This window comes from Cryptomeria japonica, unplaced genomic scaffold, assembly GCF_030272615.1.
Source record: "Cryptomeria japonica unplaced genomic scaffold, Sugi_1.0 HiC_scaffold_618, whole genome shotgun sequence".
Taxonomy (NCBI): Eukaryota; Viridiplantae; Streptophyta; class Pinopsida; order Cupressales; family Cupressaceae; genus Cryptomeria; species Cryptomeria japonica.
Genome location: NW_026729420.1, coordinates 4,122 through 29,269, shown reverse-complemented (window position 1 = coordinate 29,269; position 25,148 = coordinate 4,122). Strand labels below are relative to the sequence as shown.

Here is a 25,148-nt window from a genome sequence, read left to right as displayed (position 1 = left end):
CCATTCACCATGATCATTTATTAAAAGAGAAATATGATAGTGGAACATCATCATATTTACCATAAATGTTGAAATACAATTAGAAAGCCCTATTAAATCTATAGAAGAAAAAATTGATGAGCCAAATTCAAGCATAATGCTCACTCTAGAATCTAATGTTTCTCTATGTAGATCTGAACAAGCTAGGGAAACATCTATTAGGTTGTAGGATTATGAGCTCAAGTACACATTAATGTCAAGTGCTCTAAGTTTCCATGAACCAAGAACTTTTGAAGAAGTAATAAATGGTGAAAAATAAAACTGTTATGAATCAAGAGAAAAATTCAGTTCTTTAAAACCAAAAATGAGACCTATTTCCTTTCCCTATTGGAAAGAATTCCATTGATTGTAAATGGGTACTCAAAATCAAGTATAAATGTAATTGTTCAACTATCAAACACAAAGATAGATTGGTAGCTAGAGGCTATAAACAAATTGAAGAAAGGTGTTGATTATGAGGAAAAATTTTCTCTACTTGCAAAGATGATCACAAGTAGAATGCTGATTGTGCTTTCTTCCTATCATAGTTGGGAAATTTACCAAATGAATGTAAAAAGTGCATTCCTAAATGGAGAATTGATGGAAGAGGTATATGTCACAAAGCCTCCTCGATTTGTTGAAAAATTAAAAAAACACATGAAGTGTCGATTAAAAAAGGCACTATATGATTTGAAACAATCTTTATGAGCTTAGTACTCGAAAAATGATAATTACTTTCTTTAAAAAGGATTCCAAAAATTAGATGTTAATCCAAATCTATACATGAAGAATTTTGACAACAAGACCTACTATTCATTATGTTATATGTTGAAGATTTTCTCATTATAGAGAATAATCAATCATTAATACAAGATGTGAAACAAGATATGAAGATTCATTTTAAGATGTCTAATCTTGCATTAATTTATACTTTCTTGGAATTGAAGTGTTGTAAACAACTAAAAAAATATTTCTTTATTGAATGAAGTATATCAAAGAAATTCTCACATGATTCAAAATACATGACAATAAAGCTTCACTAACGCCAATGGATATAGCCACCAAGTTGACCAAAGACCAAAAGGGGAAATCAATTGATGAAACATTGTATAGGAGTTTAATAGGAAATTTAACTTACTTAACTAATACTCATCTAGACATATATTACACAGTTGGAATCTTACCTTGATTCATGGCTCATCCCAAACAAAGTCACTGGTTAGCTGAAAAGTGTGTTTTGAGATATTTTCAAGGAACACAAAAATATTAGATTAGAGTATTTGAAAAATGAAATTTAAAACTTATTGGTGTTTTTTATTAAGATTAGGCAGGTTGCATAGATTCTAGAAAAGCAACCTTTTTTTATTTCTTCAATCTTGAAACTACAATTGTCTAATGGAGTTGTAAGAAGCAACCTAATACATTGCTTTGTCTTTCATTAAAGGAAAGTACAAGGTAGTTGTTGTGGCAATTTGTGAATCAATATGACTTAGAAGACTTCTTGAGAATCTCAAACATCCACAACTTGATCCAACTATTATATATTTTAATAATTAAAGTGTATTGGAGATGTCTAAGAATCCAATGTTTCATGCTCACATCTAAAGAATATCGAAGTGTACCATCATTTCATTTGTGAACTTGTTCTTGATAAGGAAATTGAAGTAGATTATAAACCAACCAATGAGAACTTGTAGATATTTTCATTGAACCTTTGAGAAAGGATGAGTTTGAATACTTTCAAGAAGGTATTGGTATCAAATTATCTTCACTTATAATTGGGTAAGCTAATAATCTTAACTTAATAGGAGGCTCCCATCATCTAGTTGAACTACGTGATAAAATAAAGTTTATGGGTGGGTGTTAAAATAAAATATATTTAATCATTGTATTTTTCTACAATTGGATCTCATGCAAGAGACACATATCTTAATAATTTTTATGCATTTAAGATCCTTCTCATCCATTTATCAAATTGTAGGAAAAGTATATTCTTCCAATTTCAACAAAAACTTCTAAACCTTAGAACTTATGTGGTAAAAATTGTTTATTTCTACATTGAATTTGTATTTTTCATTATAGTTTATTTTTTCATGTAGATTTCGAGGAAAAGTTAAATGAGAGATGAATAAAATTTATATTTATAAAAAGAATATGTTATTATTTTATATTGTAAACCTTGTTGCCTTCGTAACATACATGATGTAGTCAATCATGTTGTTAAAAATTAATATATAAAATATACATTTATTAATATAATAAATATGGTTAAGATATATGGCCCTATAAAGGTCTATAATTAAGGCCTTCTGAAAGTATGGACAAATTTCTTCTTCTCAGGCAATGAATAGTTATAAAACTACCAAAGCTAAACATTTATCTACAACAAAACAACATTTAACCAATATTCTATAGTCATCAAAATTAAGATTCAAATATTTTTAAATTCATAGATGGACCCACCTTATATACATTGAACACACAAGGGGGAGTATGGGTGGAAACATTTTTTAGAAAATTATTGGCATACCGTGCAAGTTATATGAGTGAGAATGGTGACAAAGAAAAGGATGAAATCTTGGTGACTTGATTCATTGCGCTAATTTTTAAGGAATAAGATTGTCTAGAAAAAAAAAGAATTTTCTAGAAAAAAGAGAAACAACTACAAGATGTCCAGGAAAAAAGAACATTTCAATTTTAGAATTCTCTAGAATTGTAGACGTTTCTAAGCTCAACTATAAATATGAATTTGTTCATTGTAAATAACAATGCAATATGATATGATTGTATGTTATTGGATTAAATATAATAAAAGCTATATTATTTAGTCATTTCTCTTTAATATAATAAATAGCTATGTTTTACATGGTGTTAGAGCTAAAGTTTGTTTGATTTTTAAATAGTGTTGAAGTATTGCTGGATAAATATATGTTTAAAAGATAAAAAATTTCCCGCTAACATAAGATCTCAAAATAAAGTTTTTCCTATCTTTGATGGAAGTGGTTTTGTAGATTGGAAGATTTCATTCAAGAATGCTTTAACAAAAAAAGCTTTGTGAAGGATACTGAACAAAGTTCAATTAGAGAACCTCAATCTACAAAAGCAAAGGATCTATAGAAATTCAAGTTGGAGAAAGCTAGAGGTATCATTAGTAAACCCTTGAGCCACAAGCTTAATAGAAGATTTATTGATATTGATGATCCAAAATAGTTGTGGGAAAATTTAGAAAAATATTATAAAGATGTACAGATATTGTGAGTATGTTTACTATAGAAGAAAAATTGGTGAACTTGTATCCTCTTGATTTGGAAAAACTGAGTGTTTGATACTTTAAGGGAGTTACATAATTAAATGCTTAGCTAAAGAAAATAGTTATAGAATTGCAAAAAAAATAAAAATTAGTTTGTTGCAATTTGGATGAAATTAAGCTTCCCCAACCATACAAGGTATGTAAAGAATCAAGGAAAATGGTTATTCAATTAAATCATAATGCACCCCAACAAACTTTTGATCAATTTCGTAAGTCATTTTTAGATGAAGAATTTTAACTTGTTAAAGAAAGTTATATTAACAAAAATCATGCATATGCAACTAAGGGAAAAATCATTTTATATAAATGTTGATGGAAAGAAGAATTTGAAAAACAATAATAATTTTATAATGAATGATGGTTCAAACCACTTTTCTAGGAAATATGGTGCAAAAAAAAAGTGGGAAGAAAACCCATTATTTGCAGGTATTGTGGTGGCGAGAATCATATGGAGAAAGTTTGTTTAAAGAAGAGAGACAATGCAAGATAGCAATATAAGGCCAAGAATGAAATATTTAAGAATGGCAAGGTGAATAGGCATAGCTTCATAGCCATCTCCATCAAAAAGAAAGAACAGCCAAATATGGAGGTAAGTGCTAGACTCAAAAAAATATCTAGTGTTAAGGGGGGATACTTTTCCTTAGAAGATAAATAAGAATGTATTTTAGATTTAGGAACATCATTTCACATGACTGGAGATAGGTCTTTGTTAATTGATGTTCACGAGGGGAACAATTCAGATCAAGAAATTACTATTGGGATAAATATAAAACTTCTTGTATTAGGATTATGGATTGTTAATGTGACAAGTGGGTCTTTGAAAAATGTTTTATTGGTTGAAGGATTAGGGATGAATATTATTTTAGTATTTAAAACTACTCAAGATGGATATGAGGTTTTTGTCACTACTAATCAAGTTGTTAGGGATAGAAAAGACTCAAGAAATATAATTTATTGGAAGAGTTGATCATAAAGATAGTCGAGCTTTAAATTTGTTGGGAATTTTAATGATGAACACGCACTCTCACATGCACTTATTGCTCAAATTGATTACATGAAAAAACTCTGGCATGCTAGACTTGGACATATAAATTATAGAAAGTTGGACGACATGGTTAGAGGACTAATAAAAGTTTCAACTTCTAAAGGTGTGTGTGAAGGATGTGTATTACGTAAATACCATTGAGATCCTATTGAATCAAGAAAAGAATGGAGATAGTCATCCAATACAACTCATTCATAGTGATTTATGTGAACCAGGGTATCCATAACTTTTAGGTGCAAGGTACCTTCTCACTTTTATTGATGACTATAGTAGGCGAGTACGGGTTTATTTTCTTGAATGGAAAAATCAAGTGTTTGAAGTTTTCCAAAAGTTCAAGGTTTTTGTTGAAAACAAAAGAGAAAAAAGAATTAAATGCTTAAGGGTGAATAATGGGGATGAATATTGTAATCACGGATTTGAATCATTATGTGAAAATTATGGTATTAAGATGCAATTCCTTATACCTCTCAACACAATTGGTTCATCGAAAGAATGAATAGAGCTCTTTTAGAAATGGCCTCTTGCATGTTGCATTCCAAAATTTTGCATAATATATTTTGGAGTTAGGTTATTTCTTATGTTACACATATTGTGAATAGAATCCCTACCAAATCCCTCCCAAATATCACTCCTAAAGAAGCAAGGAGTGGTAGGAAGCATCACATTGGGTATTTTTAAGCATTTGAGTGTATTGCTTGGGCACACATTCTAGATGAAAAAAGGAAAAAGTTATAACCAAAGAGTCATAAATGTCTATCTATAGGTTTTAGTCAAGAATCGAAGGCTTACAGGTTATATGATTTGACAACAAAAAAAAAATTTGTTTTAGTAGAGATGTAAAGTTTGATGAACATTCACAATTTCTAGCCACTTATTTTCACTCTCTAACAAATAATGCTTCCTATATCATTAAGGATGAAGTATGCACTAATAAAAAAACTATTTTTTGTGACTAGCCTTAATTTGCAAGAAGTCATGATGAAGAAGATGATATTTCAGCTTGACAAAAGATAGGGACTATTGAAGAAAGCTATAGTCAAGGACCTGAGAACCAAGGAAGGAATGATAGTGCTCTCATGGCCAAAGTATTATAGATACATTAGCCAAACTAGTATAAAGAAGCTAGAGGGAATAAAGAATGGAAAAAAGATATGAAAGAGGAATATGGTGCATTACTAAAGGACAACACTTGAGTACTTGTGCCCCATCCTAAACGTAAGAATATTATTGGTTGTAAATGGGTTTACAAAAAAAAATTTAAATCAGATGGTGCTATTGAAAAAATTCAAAGCTAGATTGGTTGCTAAAGATTAATAAAAAAGAGGGTGTTGATTATCAAGAAACCTTTTCTCCTATCATTCACTTGAATATAGTTAGAATTATTCTTTCTTTGGCTGCAAGTCTTGGGTCGCATATTCATAAAGTGGATGTTAAAAATGCTTTCCTAAATGGAGATTTATATGAAGAAATATATATGGATCAAGCACCAGGTTTTATAGATTACAAAAAGCCTAATAATGTTTGTAGATTAAAGAAGTCATTTTATCATCTAAAACAAGCGCCATGAGCATCGAATGAGAAGATTGATAGGTAATTTCTACTTCATGGGTTTAAAAAGTTTAAATATGATCCAAATCTTCATGTGAGGAAAGTCAAAGATTATATTATTGTTGTTTGAATTCAGGTAGATGATTTATTTATTGTTCAACCAAATATTTAAAATATGATCTTAAGAAGGCATTTCAAATGAGTGATTTGGGAGAACTCAATCATTTTTTTGGACTACATGTTTGTAGAATCCATGATGGGTTATTCATATCACAATCGAAGTATGCTTTAGATTTTTTAAGAAAAAATAGCATGCTTGAATTCAAGGCAACTACTACTCCTTTTCAATTGGGGTTCAAGCTTACGAAAGAATGTACTTCTAAAAGCGTTGATGCCACTTTATATAGACAACTTGTTGGTAGCTTAGTTTATTTAACTCATTCTAGACCACATATTAATTTTGCATTCAATCTAGTATCAGGATTTATGAAGGCACCTATATACAGTACATGGTTGGCTATTAAGAGAATTTTGAGACACATTCATGGAGCACTACAGTTTGGCATCCTCTATGGTTATAAATATTTTTTTTCTCCAGTAGGATATACAGATTCAAACTGGGGAGGTGATATAGATGACATAAAATCTATAAGAGGTTATGTTTTTCAACTTGGGTTAGGTCTAATTACATGGAGCAACAAAAAACAAACAATTGCATCACTGTCTTCATGTGAAGCAAAATATAGAGCAACAAAAGTAGGAAAAGAACTAATTTAGATTCAAAATATTTTATTGGAGCTTGGTTTTCCCCAAAGTTCTACTACTAATTTGCATTGTGACAATCAAAGAACCATCCATGTTGCCAACAATCTAGTTTTCCATGCTAAAACAAAACATATTGAGCTTGATGTTCACTACATTCAGGGTTCGGTCCATGCAGCTACAGTCATTCTACAATTTTGTCGAAGTGAGGAACAAACAACTGATATATTTACTAAAAGTATGAATGAGGTCAAATTTCTAAAATTAAGAGGAATGATTCGTATGTTAGAGGTGAACATTAAGGGAGGATAGTGTTATAATGTTCCCCTCTTCATTGTATCTTCTTTGTGTCTTCTTTGTAATATTCTAGCCAATCTTAAGTGGGGATGTTAAGGAATAAGATTGCCTATAAAATAAGGAATTTTATAGAGAGAATTTTTTAGAAAAAGAGAAACAACTAAAAGATGTATAGAAAAAAGAACATTCCAGTTTTAAAATTCTCTAGAATTTTAGAAGGTTCTCAGCTCAACTATAAATATGAAGCTGTTGATTTTAACAGCAATGAAATGTAATATGATTGTATGTTATTGAATTGAATATAATAAAAACTAGATTATTCAGTCATTTCTCTCTGATCTAATGCTCAGTTTCACTCTGTTTTGTGTTCTTATTTCAGTTTATAGTCATATTTTGGACCTGTTTTACATGTGGCAATTGGTCGAAGAGGATGCAGATCTACCAAGAGATTAACGTGCTCAGCATGTAATTCAGGATAATCTTGGGGACAGCAAAAAGGTGGTGAAAATCTCGCCTCTTAGACATCCTCACTAAGGATCTCAATGAATACCTCGCAGAACAGTGGATTGCCTTGTTCGCTGAATACTGGGAGTTGTTTTCTTCTATCAGTTTAGAAGTTAGATTGTTGTTGGTGAAAATCAAACATAGCCATAACAATTCTATAAAAGAAGAGAAGTGATTGATGATGTTTTCATTTTTATGAAGTGTAAACAAATATTTGTTTCTATTAGTAATTTTCGCAGGCAGTGCATTGTTTTACAATTTCATGCAAATACAGAAAAGCAAATATTTCAATCCTTCAAATTATAAGATAGGCTATAAAATATAGCATTCAAAATTGAAGATAGCTTTACTTACGACTTTCATAGTCTGCGATTTCCCTAAATCGCGCCATGAATTTTCCAAAAACTTGACTAGAATCTCGTGCTATCCGCTGCATTATTTGATCTTGATTCTCCGTTAAAAATCTCCGACGCTCTTCCAGCCGGAGAGGTAATCCTAAAAGGGTTAGTTTTGGCTGGATCAAAAAGGCAAAAGGAATTGACTTCCATGCAGAACTACAACTCAGCAAATCCAACCTTTCCAGCTTTGACAAGTTGCTAATGCTTTCAGGAAGGCTCTGCAATCTTTCGCACCAGCTCAGACTTAATTGCTTCAACTGCGATAGCTTGCCAATGCTGTCAGGAAGGCCAATTAAGATTTTACAACAAGATAAGTTCAAGTACTGCAACTGGGACAAGCTACCAATGGTTTCAGGAAGGTAACTTAAACCTTCACAGTAAGTCAAGTTCAAGAATAGGAGTTGTGAGAGGTTGGCAATGGTGTTAGGGAGACATTCCAACATCAGACATCTAGACAAATTCAAGTACTGCAGCTGTAACAAATTACCAATGGTGTCAGGAAGGTGACTTAAATTTTCACAGTAAGTCAAATTCAAGTACTGGAGTTGTGACAAATTACCAATGGTTTCAGGAAGGTAACTTAAATTTTCACAGTAAGTCAAATTCAAGTATAGCAGTTGTGAGAGGTTGGCGATGGTGTTAGGGATACATGTCAACATCTGAAATCTACACAATTTCAAGGACTGCAACTCTGTCAAATTACCAATAGTGTCAGGGAACTTTTCTAAGGAACTGCAGTCAGTGATGTCCAAGATCCTCAATTGCGATTTGCTTCGCACAACAGATGTGCTTTTCTTCTTTATTGCTAAATTTGCCTCCTTGAATAAATTTGAGCTATGTTTCGTACTTGAAATAGAGCAAGAATCTACCCTTAGCCATCTCAAATTTGCATGAAAACTTTCCATGTTATCTTCTATTTGCACATGCTCCAAATGAAGATAGCGAAGACTAGGTGTGCACAACATTTTACGCCATCCTGGATAAGATTTATAGAGATGAAGGCCAGACTTATTGATATTGCTAACAATGTCGAATAAGCTGCTCGACTGGGTCATCTGCCATTGCCGAGTTTTACCTTTTTTGGCAATGATTCTACCCATATCCCGGACGAGGTCATGCATATCAAACACACCTTTCTCGTCTATTTTTATAAGCAGCTTCATTGAAAGATTAGTGATAGTTGTGTGCACATTCTTGTACATGGATTTCCAGAAAAGAATGGGATTAGTTGTGCCTTCCCCAATGAAAAAGCAAGCGACATCCAAAAATATTTCTCTTTCCTCAGCACTAAGACCACTATAACTGATCTTGAGTGTTTTAAAAATGTCCCTATTGATTGCAATGTTGTCAAGAGTTTCTTTCCAGCACTCAATATCTGTGTCATTTTGCTTACCATATAAGAAGGCCCCAATAACTTCCAGGGAGAGAGGATGGCCCTTGCAAGCCTCCACTATTCTTTTGGAGAGATCTTCGTAGCTGGGAATTGGGGAAGGTCTGAGGAAGGCATGCCAACAAAACAACTGGAGACCTTCAGTTTTCTGCAATCCGCTTATCTGGAAAATGTATTCCAATGAGATCTGAGCAGCATTGAGAATGTGTTTATCTCTAGAAGTTATGATTAACCGGCTGCCACGGGACAGCCAAAGCCCAGCTAAGGCATCTAATTGCACGCGATCATCCACGTCATCCAAAATGACAAGAATACGGATTCCTCGCAAACGATGTCTCAATAAAAATTTGCCCTCTTCAACACAAGGTGGTTCTTTCTCATAGTTGACCAAATCTTTGAGAATTTGTCCCTGCAATTTTGTAAGGCTAGTGGAGCGGACATTAAATACAAAGGAAGTAGCGTTGAAACTCCCATACACTTCATTGTACACGGCCTTTGCAACGGTGGTCTTGCCAATACCACCTATTCCCCATATTCCAACTTTAATCACTGTTTGGGCTGAATCGAGATGCAATTTCTGAATGACAGCCTTTTTCACGGTTTCCAATCCCACTGGGTATTTCGCAACTTCTAAGGGTACCCTGTCCAGTGTCTTGATTATGTCGTTCACCACCTTCTTCACCAACTGAGCTTCGAAGCTGCATATGGACAAATGAATTCCAAACAAAGAAATGAACGTATTAATTTCTTATTGTGGACAAATGAATTCCAAAATATATCTACTTTATTCTTATTCTAATTGTCTGCAAAAGGATAATCCTCATAATATTACGGACAAGTTAGGGGTTTTTTATTTTTGATATTGATACATCGCGTCTTATACGGGAAATAAAAATCTTTAGAATATAACAAAGTATAGAACACATTAGTTAATTTATAATTTTTACAATTAATTAAAAATAAAAAAATATAGGTAGTATGGAAATATGAAGTATATTTATTTGAAAAGTATTAAAAAGACAGTTTTAAATTATTTTATTTATTAAAGATTTATTTTATTAAACAGAGATATGAAAATTTGAAAGATTTCTAATTTTTTATGATCATAGTATATATAATATTAAAGTTTAGGATCTAATAAAATGCAATAAAAATAATAATAGTAGGGTATTTGACCATCATAAACATTCTTTAGGTAACAAACTTACATCTATGAAAGGAAGTTAAGGTGTAGAAAATACTTTCTCACACTAATATAAGGGGGAAGATAGTGCAATTTTTCTTTACAAATCTTAATTATTAGACCATCAAAAACACATTTAAATAGAGATATTAAACATACATAAAGATCATACCATATAACACAATATAACATGGGGAAAACCCTTTTCTCCACACTACTAAAGCATAGTACTTTGTATTCTAGTAAACTAATGGATACAACACAATACCATCACTTAGCTTCTTCAATGGGAGTCGAGAGCTAACAACCCCACAATCTGGATCAATTCTGGAAACATAACATTTCACCTGTAAAACACAACTTGACTAATACTCTTCAAAACTACCTTATATAGAGAAATACAACTCAAGAGGTAACTTCTAGATGAAGATACAAGATGGGGTCTGTTGGAACCCTAAATTTTCATAACAATACCCCTAACAAGATCACCAAGCTTTTGTATTTAAAGTGGTGAAAGGTTGAAGCTACAGAAGTCTCCTTTTACCTAACATAGAGTCCCACAATTTGTCTCCATTATGCCTTAATGACATATGAAAAATTCCTAATAAACCCAAGAAAGATTAGTAAAATAACCTTCACCAATCAATATTTCATGTATATATCAGAATACCTACTTCGATCTGATAAATCACTATTAGATACCAATATCATGATAGCAATGCCAAACATGAGGTCTTGACTGCCTATCGGAATAGCTATCGAAGGTGGACAAACGGTATTTTGCAATACCGATAGAGTAAACTATCTCGACCAACACCTTTCGAGATAGCAATGCCAATATAAGTTTTGTTGGAATTATATATAAGATCGGGGTAAGTTCAAAAGGCTATCTAGATGGTGTATACAAGAGGATGCATTGGAATAACTTATGAAGTCGGAGTAGCACATCAACAGGATGCCAACCATTAAAACTATCCCGATGGTAAATAGATAGAATAATGTTGGGAGAAATATCCCGATTATGAACTTATGACTGAGAAATCAATATCAGGAAAACCTATGACGATAAAAGGAAAATGGAGAAGGAATCCTTATTAATGTAACTAATGAGATCGAGATAATGAATCACCTATGATCTGATAGCACAACCTATTCGGAGAGTGAGTATATGAAAGGTAGAATCAAAGGTGAAAATCTTCATCGAGATAATTTGTGAAGGGCATACAGTTTTTTGGTATGCCGATAGTTAAAACAATCACGATAAGCATGATCCGAGATGTGTTCGGCATAGGTAACCTGAAGATCAAAATCACACTAGTAGTAACTTATCGGTGTAACCTATGCTGAGATGACATGAAAGAAAGACATTTACCCGTGGCGACTAAATTGTCAGATAGGTGCCAAACTGAGAGACCTGATGGATGAAGTGAAGAGATGTAACCCTAATATATGATGTTTATATGTAAAACATTAAATGGTAAAGAAAAAGGATCAATTGTAATAGATATAATAAAACAGATTTATAAATTTCTTCTCTATTGTGCTATAGTAAATTTCTCTTCAGATTAGTTCTCTGTCATAGCCATTTCAAGCAAGTGGTTGTTATCTTAAATCCTTGTGTGAAGATTTTATGTTGTAATTGAAAGTTAGAAAAATATAGAGTGCATCTGAGACAAAAGGTGGCTATTTGCATTTTATTCTGATTGGTCTTTCTGTGAGAGTTAAATTCAATCAGACTAACTGTAATTGAAGAAATCGAATTGTAACATTAAGGGTTAGGTAATTGACAGATCCATCCAAGGGAGGATTTAAAATTGTCTTTTAGAGTTATACATAGGGTTTGCGAGTGAATGACTCTATTGCCCAAAAGAAATAAGGCACTATTCTAGTTGCATATAAAATTCAATTCAAATCACTTATCCACACATTTTCAGTTTTAGTTCTATGTTAGTAGGAGATAAAAGTAGAGAATAGGAGTAAGATGTAAAGATAGTAGGAATTAGATTGAGGCAAGAATTAATCAAATAGAAAAGTTAATCAAGAAGTAGGAGAAGTTAAAATAATCAGACTAGTAAGATAATTTATCCCGAAGACATATGCCACTTTGAGATAAAACTAGAAGTAGAAGATACAGTGTGAAATATTCTCTAAAAAGCACCAAGTAAGAAGATCAGTTGGTGAGTAGGTACTTCCGCCTAGGTTCTGCAGAGTTTGAAGTGAGGGAGTTAGCAACCTTGAAAGGTTCACTCTATTAGTTGGCCAAATCAATTGGAAGGTTCGAAGATAGGATCCGGCATAACCTTACAACTTTTCCAATCTATTGATTTGAGAACAGATTGGCAACTCTACTAGGGACGATTACAGAATCTTTGGTCACCATTGGGAGAGAGTCAAAAATATTATAAATCTAAGTTTCTTTCAGAGGATTTGTTGTAGTTGGTAAAAGGAACTATGTTGTGGAGAAGAACTCAGAAGGAGAGAAAAGAATTGTGTCCTTCATGAAGGAGGTGGAAAGTCTATAAAAAAATATTAATGAAGAAATTAATTACTGCAACAATCTAGCATCCAAAACGTACCAATACCCATATTCTTATGAAGCCCCATGTCCTAGAATGTAATGCACACAACAACAATGGCCGCTACAACCATAGAAAGAAAGATATATTCCTTAACTATATGAGCCATTAGGTTTTAATGATATTCTTGAGTGTTCAGAAAATCTTCTCTATGAGCGAAAAAAAATATGTCGAGGAAAGTGAATCAATGATTAGGCATTTGAAATAATTTTACTGGTTTATTGAAACTTTTGAGATCTCCTCAGAAGAATTTATCATGAAACTATTCGTGATGACACTGGAAGATGTTGCAGAGCAGATTTCTAGGTTATTGTCCCTGCAAAGCATCTCATCATGGGAGGAACTTGAATGGTGGTTCATAGAGGAGTTCTATGGTGTCATTGAATAAAATGTATTTGTCATCAATCTCTCAACCCACTCTCCACAATGTTCTACATTCCATAATCAAATTCAAACAAATCATTATATTGATCCTTCGGTACATATTAATGCATTCTTCAACATAAGGAGAAAGGAAGGTGAATCTATAAAAATATTAATTGGTAGAATGATGACGACTTATTTGTAAATACCTGATGATATAAGGCCTAATATATATACACTTACGGAATTACTCATGAGGGAATGCGGAACTGATAATTTGCAATTAGCATATTTGATTGCTATGGAGATGAACAAGGCTCTACATGGTGTGCGTGAGAAGAGTAACATCAACATAAGAGAAGAAAATGATGACAAATAAATAGGAGAATCAGTTATCCCTTTAAAAGTCCCATTTGATGAGGAAATAATTGATGGTGTTCACAATTCAGAGTCAGAACTTGAAGAAATCGATGAAGAGGAATACCCCAATTATGAGGAAAGTTAGGAAGCATCCATACCTGAAATCTATGAGGACACTTTGCTAGAAATAGAAGGATGTATCAGTAACAAATAAGAAGTAGAATATTCACTCAATAGTAAACAAATTTTAAATCTTTTGGACAGAGAATATCAGAGAAATGCAAGAAAGGAAAATGAGGTGTATCATGGACAGTGGATAGAATGTTCACATACACTTGGAAATAGCTTCAATTTTTTTTCAAATCAGTTGGGTGATGACATGGTAGAGGATGGGTGTAATTTGGAAAAAACTTTATGTGATGAGTCCTCATATTTCCCTGATAAATACATTAATGAAAGTGAGAGCACATATGATGACCAATAAATTGAAGAGTCATATGAGTATAAAAATCATTTTCAATTTTTTATAAATCATCTTTATAATGATTCAGGTAGTGATGATGAAATGGTATACTGCCATAGTGTACTTGATAAATACCTCTATGTGTTCCCAAATCCATTGTATAAAAAGAAAAAAATTCAGACAGTATGGACAATACAGATATGTGAAGAAATAACATGGGTGGTATTATGATGAAACCATGTAGTAAAAAACCCACAGAGGAAAGGAGTTTCAGGAATAAGGTACATCAGACAAGGGTATGCAATATGATCATCACATAGAGGTAAATCCATCCAAAAATGACTTCCACAATTTTTGTGGTAATAATATGGTGTATTGTGAAGCAGTACTAGAGGAGGAAAATAATTATTCTTCAAATCCTAATGATGACACTCCTAATCCTAAAATAATTTTACCTAAAGATAGAATAGAAGGTGAAAACCATGGTCAGACAAATAATATGCAGTATGCCCAGAAGATAGGAACCGGTAGTGAAAAATATGTAAATCATGGATGATTTGAAAAGGTAGATTTTCATAAACATGAGGGTATGATGGTTTATCAAAGTTTGAGGTCTCTTGTGACGAAGAAAGGAAAATAAAATAGTTCAAAGGATCCTTACCGTGATTTTATGATAGAATATGGAGATGACCACAAAAGACATTATAACATATATGGTAAACATGGAAAGATGACAATTGATAGGCTTTATGATGGAATCAGATTGCACAATAGTATGTACCAAGCCATTGAGATAATACATGATGAAAACTAGGTATTTAATCTAAGAAAAAATCAATGTTCAATTTTTGGCAGCCTAGGGCCACCAGATGCAGTCTTAATGTAATTTGCAAAAGTAATGTGATTGGCACATGGTCTGTTTACACCAGAGATAGATGGATTCTTGCTATGCCCACAAGAGGCATACATCCCCAGATAGAGCCACTGTTGGAACCCTAAATTTTCATAACAATACCCCTGACAAGATCACCAATCTTTTGTATTTAAAGTGGTGAAAGGTGGAAGCTATAGAAGTCTCCTTTTACCTAACATAGAGTCCCACATATTGTCTCCATTATGCCTTAATGACATATGAAAAATTCTTGATAAACCCTGGAAAGATCAGTAAACTAACCTTCACAAGTCAATATTTCATGTATATATCAGAATACCTATTCTGATTTGATAAATCAATGTTAGATACCGATATCACGATAGCAGTGTCGAACATGAGGTCTTGACTGCCTATCAAAATAGCTATTGAAGGCGGACAAATGGTATTTTACAATACTAATAGAGTAAACTATCTTGACGCACACCTTTCAGGATAGCAATAATGATATAAGTCTTACCAAAATTATATATAAGATAGGGGTAAGTTCAAAAGGCTATCCAGTTGGTGTATACAAGAGGATGCATCAGAATAACTTATGAAGTCGGAATAGCACATCAAAGGGATGTTGACCATTAAAACTATCCCGATGGTAAATAGACAGAATAATGTTGGGAGAACTATCCCGATTACAAACTTATGACTAAGAAATAAATATCGGGGAAACCTATGGAAATAAAAGGAAAATGGAGAAGGAATCCTTATCGGTGTAACTAATGAGATCGGGATAATGAATCACCTGTAATTGGATAGAATAACCTATTCTGAAAGTGAGTATATGTAATGACATCGGAATAGCTACTTCGACAACACACTCTCAACTAAATACCTCTATCAGAATAACTTACAGTGAAAGGTAGAATCAAAGGTGAAAATCTTCATTGGGATAATTTGTGAAGTCGGGCATACGATTTTTTGGTAAGAGGATAGTTAAAATAATCCCGATAAGAATCATCCAAGATGTGTTCGACATAGGTAACCCAAAGATCAAAATCACACTAGTAGTAGCTAATTGGTATAACCTATGCTGAAATGGCATGAAAGAAAGACAGTTACACGACAACTAAATTGTCAGAAAGGCACCAAACTAAGAGAAGTGACAGATGAAGTGAAGCGATGTAACCCTAATATATGATATTTATATGTAAAATATTAAATAGTAAATAAAAAGGATCAATTGTAATAGATATAATCAAACAGATTTGTAAATGATTATCAGATATGAATAAATAAAATATAGTCAGTGCTCCTTCTTCTCTATTGTGTTGTAGTAAATTTCTCTTCAGATCTATTCCCTGCCATAGCCATTTGAAGAAAGTGGTTGTTATCTTAAATCCTTGTGTGAAGATTTTATGTTGTAATTGCAAGTTAGAAAAATATAGAGTGCATTGGAGACAAAAGGCGACTATTTACATTTTATTCTGATTTGTCTTTTTGTGAGTTAAATTCAATCAGACTAATTTTAATTGAAGACATCTAATTGTAACATTGAGGGTTAGGTAATTGACATATCCATCCAATGGAGGATTTAAAATTTGTCTTTCAGAGTTATACATAGGGTTTGCAAGTGAATGACTCTATTGCCTAAAATAAATAAGGCACTAGTCTAGTTGCATATAAAATTCAATTCAAATCATTTATCCACACATTTGTAGTTTCATTTCTATGTTAGTAGGATATAAAAGTAGAGAATACAAGTAAGAAGTAAAGATAGTAGGAATCAGATTGAAGCAAGAATTAATCAGTTAGAAAAGATAATCAAGAAGTAGGAGACGTTAAAATAATTAGAATAGTAAGATAATTTTTCCCAAAGACAAATGTCAATTTGAGATAAAACTAGAACTAGAAGATACAGTGTGAAATCTTCTATAAAAATCAACAAGTAAGAAGATCAGTTGGTGAGTATATACACTCGCCTAGGTTCTGTAGAGCCTAAAGTGAGGGAGTTAGAAACCTTGAAAGGTTCACTCTATTAGTTGGCCAAATCAATTGGAAGGTTCAAAGACAGGATCAGGCATAACCTTAGAACTTCTCCAATCTGTTGATTTGAGAACCAACAGGGTCATGCAAAACTTTTGGCATAATTTTTTAGCCACTAAAAAGCATGAAAATGACATATATACATCTCAAAATAACTCCCCATTCAAACCTCCCCATTTGGGCACCCAAATATTACTATACAGAGGTACGAAAGATTCTCTTATGCATCTTACAACTGTCATAAGAATCTGTCATAAATATTATCATAATTCACAACACTTAAATATGTAAGAGAATTTATCATAACTAAACAATATATAACATATTCTCTTACAACTTGTCATAACCCAAATTGGATGCCAACCTTCTCCATGCAAAATGTATCTCCTAACACTTGTTCAATTCTATCATAGACTCTACCATAGGCTATCATATGTAAGTGTGTCATAATAATCATCATAGATTCTATCATAACATGACACTTGTCAAGATACTCGAAGTGGAACACCTACCTTTACATGTGCAACATATGTGTCATATAGTCATCACGAAGTAGGATCCCACCAATTCTATGAGTCTTACTAGATGAATAAACATTTGTAGGTAATTAACTAATTAAAATTTAATAAATAAATATAACGAATAAATGCAGTAATCAATGTTAGAATTTGTAGAGGGTGAGATACCTTAATCCCAACATTCTCCCACTTGTCGAAGACCTTTCATATAGCCCATAGATCAACTATAGAGGGTTGAGAGTCCCATAGAATCAGAATGTTCCTATTCTACATCCAAGCTTCTTTGTGGTCAGTGGTTTCATCAATGCATCTGCAACATTCATCAAAGTGTCAACCTTCTCCAATTTTACCTTCCAAACTTTTACCATATCTCAAACAAAAAGTAACTAAACGTCAATGTGCTTTGTTTTGGCATGGAAACTCAGATTATTTGCTAAGAAAATGACACTCTAACTATCACGATACATAGTGACCAATCTTATATCAAACCCAATATAGGTAGACAACTATCTAAGACAAATAGCTTCTTTATAAGAATGAGTATTTGCCATATACTCTGTTTTTATTGTGGACAAAGTGACTATAGCTTTTTGCTTACTCATCTAACTAATAGCACCACCACACATAGTAAAGATATAACCACTAGTGGATCCTCTATTGTCAATGTCACCTACCCTATCTAAATCTAGATATCCACAAATACTAAGGTTTAGTAAGATTACCACGATAACATAAATAATACTCAAAAGTATTGCTCAAATAAATGTGTTGTCTTCGATTTCAGCATGGTTGAAATCATGAGGCAGCCCTATGAAACTGGTCCATTTCATAGCTCGCGTCCTCCTGTAAAGATTAATCAACCTCGTTGATTAGTTGCTTTTCATTTTTTATCTCTATGTTTGGTCGTTTAGAAGTTAGAAAGTTTTTGTGTTTTGACTGGCAGGTCAGACTTTAAAGTTAGACCTTCAGTAAGTCATGTCAGCATATCAGACTTTAAAGTCCAATGTGCCAGTTTCCATTGTGTTAAGTGACTGACAGGTCAGACTTTAAAGTCCGACCTGCAGTCAAGTTGCTTTTGTAACTTGAAGATCAGACTTTAAAGTCCAACCTGCAGGAAGGAGTTAGTTTGTGTTTTTGCATGTCGGACTTTAAAGTTCGATGTGCATAGTCTTGCAGATTTTGTTTGATGCAAGTCAGACTTTAAAGTCTAACGTGCATTTTGTTTGATGCAGAGTGCAGGTCGGAGTTTTTTCTCCAACCTGCAAAGTTGTTATGCCCTTCTTGCATATCGGACTTTAAAGTCTGATATACAATCCCTGATTGATTTTCCTTGCACATCGGACTTTAAAGTCCGTTGTACAAATATTGAGTTTCCTTCCCAAGCTGCCTATTAGACTTTAAAGTTTGACATGTAGCTTCTTGTCAACTTTTTCCCTTGCAGGTCAGACTTTAAAGTCCAACCTACATGTGATGTTTGTTTAAACTTGCAAATCAGACTTTAAAGTCCAGCCTGCATTTTTTTCCTACTTTTTCTCTGAAGTCATTTCTGACTACTATTTCTTGTTCCAATCGATGAGATTTGCTCGTCCAATGGTGATCATTTTCAAAACAGTAATGATCCATGTTGAAATGTCCGAGCCCTCTCCCAAGAAATCGACAGAGAAAAGAAGATGCGCTGATGAGATTGTTGATATGGCGCCAGACCGAGCTAATATGCAAGTTGCTTTGGCTCGGTTTGAAGACCTTCACAATTCTCTCTTAAAATCACACTCTCCCAATTGTCATATTGAAATTTTACAAATGAAGATATACTAGCATATTTGTATATTTAAAAAATAATGTAAAATGCGCCAAAAGATATCTTATAATACAAGAGCATCATCTATAAAAATTAATTGATTTCTTCAAATCAATTAATTATATATTTGATATGTAATAATGTAATTATTATTAAAATTAAAAATTAAAATAAATTAAACATATAACTGTTTTTTAGATTGAAAAATATAATCCCTTCTATATTATTTTCATTGCACCTTGAAAAAAAATAAACAATTGTACTAACTCAGATAATATAAAAATTAAATTTAGAGATTAGAAATTTAAAATTAGAAAACTCTTAATTAAACATTAGATTAAATTATGTTATAAACGTCGATAAAAAGTTTAGAATTTAAAAGTTTTTAATTAAAATAATCTAATATTAATATTAAATGCATATAAGTTTAAAATTCTTAAGTTCTATAGAATACAAAAAATTTGAAGGACAAGGTGATAAAATTAAAAATTAATTAATAGAGGGTATTAAGTTTGTACTAAGTTTTGGAAGTGACTATGCTGCCACATAAAAAACAAGTTATGTAAGGGACACAAGTGACGAGGTAACGGAATACATGGAAGGGTTTACCCTCTGGGATGTCTTTAAGTGCTACGCTTCTTTGGAGGCCTCAAAATCGACGCTTCTGCAATAGCGCTTGCTCGCGAACATCAATTCTCCAAACATGGAGCTCATATTTACTTTTGCTCACAGGTTTCTGCAAACTGCAACCTCTCCGTGCTAGCGGATTTGAAAAGGGATCCAACAGCCAAAAATTGAAACATATAATGAAAATCATAGAGATTAAATAGTTGAGATCATCTATTAACTAGCACCTGCACTGTTAATTGAATAGTGAGATCTAATTTTGGAAATATATTGGAAGGCAGAAAAATCGTAAGAAATGAAAATTGCTTTTGTTACGAGTAGCTATTTACAATGTAAGTAAATTGATTTTGAAATGTGAAAAAAATTGAAAATGAACAAATTCAAGTTAATTTGAACTCAACATTTTATTATAACCAATGAAAACGGTTAACTTAAAAATTGATTACATTGAATACAAATTTTGTTAACTGAAAGATTGATTACATTGAATACAGATTTTGTATATATAATTTCAAGGATATGTAGTCTTATTCATTTATTTCTAGGCAACCCTTATGTACCATATTCAAGAATATGATTTTTTTTAATTAATAGATGACATTTCCTATAGTCATTTTGTCAAATAGTTTGTATGCATTTTCCATGCTAATACATATTGAATCTATGTTTTCTGGTGGCAATGTTTATTATTAAGGCTATTCATGTGGTGTATATCCCTAACATAAAGAATTAGCACATTGAACACTATGTAAGCATACTTGTTGATGTTTACAAGGTGTCTTTAAATTTTGCATACTTTAGGAAATTTAGGATACAATTTGTATAGTATACAGTAAAAAAATTATTTATCTTTTTAAACTACATATATAAATTTTATTGTATTGGATATAATTCTTCTCAGTGTGATCATTCATGTTATACAACCATTTCTTCATTTAATAAATTTCACCCAAGAGTATTTAGCCTTGCAAGGTGGTCCTTGTTGATTCACAAGGGATTCCACGTGCCTTTTATTTCATATGAAATCTACTCCTATATTTTATACATTACATTAATGTTTATGTTATTGACAAATTAAAGCCAAAAAGTTGCCATCATATTGCATTATGAAAGATATTTATACAGCAGTATGATTGCAACAGTGTGCTTGATCTGCTAATCATGGGTTTAACAAAATAACAAATACTTGCCTAAATAGACTAACAATCCATAACAAATTACAAACAAATAAACAAACCAAACAAATCATACCAGAATGATGTAATAACCAACATTCCCCACTTATTATATCATTTCTTTAAAGTACTAATAAGAGAATCCTGAAAAGTTTCAAACTTCACATGTGCAAGAGGCTTGGTGAAGATATCAGCACGTTGTTCTTGTGTAGACCAGAACTAGAGTTGAATGTTGTGTTGTTGAACATGTTCTCGAATGAAGTGACAATCAACTTCAATATGCTTGGTCTGTTCATGAAATACTGGATAACGAACAAGATTGAGAACACTCTTATTGTCACAATAGAGGACTGTAGGTTGGTTTGTGGTAGCCCCAATCCTTCTAATATGCAATGTAGCCAAACTGCTTCACAAACTGTTGAACTTTCTACATGATATTCCACTTCTATTGAGGAATAAGCAACTGTGGGTTGCTTCTTACTTCCCCATGAAATAGGTCCTAAACCTAGGAAGAAAACAAATGCAGATTTGAATTTTCTATCATCAATAGAACCTACATAGTTTGCATTTTTGTTTCTTGTAAAGAAGAATTGATCATTCTTTTTATATTCTAAAACATGATCCATTGTACCATGTATATACTTTAAGACCCTTTTTGTTGCACTCCAATGGGACATTTTTGGTTCTTACATGAACTTGATAGATAATTAATAGAAAAACTAATGTCTAGTCTAGTATAAGTCAAGTAAATCAAACCTCCAACCATTTGACGATAGAGAGTTGCATTCGCCTGAGAAGAAGTTTTAGTTGTAGATAATTGTAAACTTGATTTCATAGGTGTAGACATGGGTTTGGAATCCATCATTCTGAATTTCTCAAGTAGTGTTTTGGCATATTTCCTCTATGACACAAAGATATGGTGTTTTGTTTGTAATAGTCCAAGATCTGTCATATCAAAAGCCTTCTTGAGATCATTCTTGGTTGTTTCAACCATTTCTTCTAAGATACCTATGACAACCAAGTCATCAACATATACATTAATGATCACAATATCCCCTCTTGATCTTTGAGGTAGAGATTTGGATCATATGGATGCCTATTGAAACCATGTTTTAGAACATGCTCATCAATCTTGATATACCAATCTCTAGGAGCCTGTTTGAGACCATATAGGGAATTGATTAGCTTGCACACCTTTTCTTCTTTACCAAGTGCAATATATCTCTCTGGTTGGGTCATGTAGACCTCTTCTTTAAGGTCTCCATTAAAAAAGGCACCTTTTTACATCCATTTGGTATAATTTTCAACCAAATTGGGCAACTAAAGCCAAAAATCATTTTAATGGCTTTTATCTTTGCAAAGGGAGAAATGTTTTCCTAATAGTCTATCCCTTCTTTCTAGGCATAAGCCTTGGCTACAAGCTTAGGATTACGTTTATCTATGCTACCATTTTATTTATACTTGGATTTAAAAATCCATTTACAACCAATAGCTTTCTTACCAGATGGTAGATCAACAAGCTCCCAAGTGTTGTTTTTCATCAAAGATTGATACTCTGCATCCATTGCCTCTTTCCACTTGAGGCTTTGACTCTAGTGCTTTCTTAACATTATATGGCTCAAAATTTTCAACAATTGTAGTCATTAGAGATAAGTTTACCTCATTGCGAGTCAAGTTGTGATTCCTTGGACTTGAAGTGGAAATGTATGGAAATCCATCTATCTTTGCATCTCGAATGGTACTAGTGTGCCACTTTGGTAAAGGTTTTGTGATATTGGTGGGTGTTGATTAACTATCAACGTTTCCATCATTTTTACCATCCATGTTGAACATAGGAGCACTGTCTATAGCACGTGATGAAGTGGGAAAACTTGACTCTCTCTTCTCATAAAAAATTACATCCCTACTAATGTAAATCTTCTTTGTCTTGGGAACCATGAGAAGATATGCCTTAAATTCAATACTATATCTAGGAAGAATACATTGTATTTACTTTTCATCAAGCTTCTTCCTTTCTTGTTTAGGAATATGCATATATATTTAGTGTAATGTCCCCGATATAATTAAATATTCAACTTAAATAATTTATTGTACAGCCCCGTACTTCATAATATATCTCGGGCCCCTTTTATTAATTAGTTAGTTATAAACTTTTTGGTGTTGGCCCATTTGTAATCCTTCACGAAACTTCTTGGAGCCCATATATATGGCCGAGTTAGTCATTGTTGTAGGTATGCGAATTTGGTATTTTTCTTTGTTGTGCGAATTCTTGTTGGAGTTCTGTTATCTGCCATTTCGGAGGTGAAAGACCCTCCCTACTTGGTATCCACAGTTTCGGTGGGATTCATCCCTCACCCTATTCTGCTTCTGTTTGGAGTGTGAAATTTGTTGTGCGAATCTTATCAATATAATTTCTCTTTGTATGTGCGAATCTTCATCTAAGTTTCTTGTGTCTAGCATAACAATAATTCATTTCATGCCTCTGTACAACATCAAACAGACAAAGTATCCAGAGGCCTTTGAGGGCGGAACTCAGTAGGTATTCACCCATCGTACAGACCCTTACTGTACACCCTGTACAGTTGAACAACATCTACCAGCGGGTATTCACCCACTATACGGCCACTACCATACACCCCGTATGGCCGAACGACATCTACCGTACACTCACCCAATACTCACTGTACGGTCAGGGAGGGTATATTGTACAAACATCAAGGGAGCGAACCATACGGTCATCACAAGGAGCACACGTGCGATCATCATTATATGAGGAGTAGTGTCTAAAGGCACTATACAGCGTAGGGAACATTACAGTGGTATCAAAGCTAGTGATCTTGCTAGCCTATCGGGTAGTGGATGCAGGTGTACACCAGAAGGAGGTACCATTCTGCTAATAGAATGGGGGAACCACATGATCCTACCAATGAAGTTATATCACTGTTAAGGGAGCTGACCAGAAGCCAAGCTCAACTCAATGAAATAATTATGAGGGGAATAACGACAAAAAATCATAGAGGATACATTGTGACAATTGGCCGTAGGTAAAAGAAATGGAGATCATGACGATAATTCGGTCACTAGAAGGTCAAACCCACAGCGCTCCCATTTCTAGCCACTAATGCTGACATTTCCCCAGAGAACAGAAGCACCCTGCAAGGAGAAAGAGGCCACTTTCTAGGATTTGCAAGAACAACTGAATCAAGATTGGAAGGATGCAAATCTTGAGGGAGATATATCCTTCAAGGATTATGTTGAACTCCAGATGAAATGCTCAGGCGGTAGAAGTCGTGGCTACTACAACTATGATATCAAACACAAGGTTGGTAAGATTAATTTGTCATCCTTTGATGGGATCGAAGCAACCTCGGCATGAGATTGGGTACAAAAAGTAGATACCTACTTCCAGCTCAACCCGATGCCTAAAGATGAAGCTATCAAATTTGCAGTACTTCACCTGGAAGGAGTCGCTCATGAATGGTGGCATCATGGAATGGTCACCCTCGACCATGATCAAATAACTTCATATGCAGAATTCACGGAGAGGCTTATAGATCGTTTTGACGGAAAGGACCCAGAACTCAACTTCAAGGAACTAGCTCAATTAAAGCAATATGGGCTTGTGGACAATTACATTGCAGAATTCCAGAGACAGTTCGTGTTGGTAACAGATATCTCGGAGAGGAGATTGGTGGTTCTATTCATGGACAGATTGATGAAACCAATGAAGGGTTGGGTAAAATGGATCAATCCCAACACACTCTCTCAAGCGATTAAGAAGGCGCATGACATGGCGACCTCATCTTCTTCCTCCAAGAGTTACTCGCATAACAAACCACTCCTATCCCTGAAGAAGCCATCATTAGATGAAGCCACAAGGCAGGAACTCGGGAGAAGGAAAC

At 33.3% G+C, this 25,148-nt stretch overlaps 1 pseudogene; it reads right to left on the bottom strand.

The window, feature by feature from the left end:
• Positions 1–24,377, bottom strand: part of LOC131079098 (disease resistance protein RPV1-like) — a 35,830-nt pseudogene extending 11,453 nt beyond the window's left edge.
• Between the last annotated feature and the right edge of the window lie 771 nt (positions 24,378–25,148).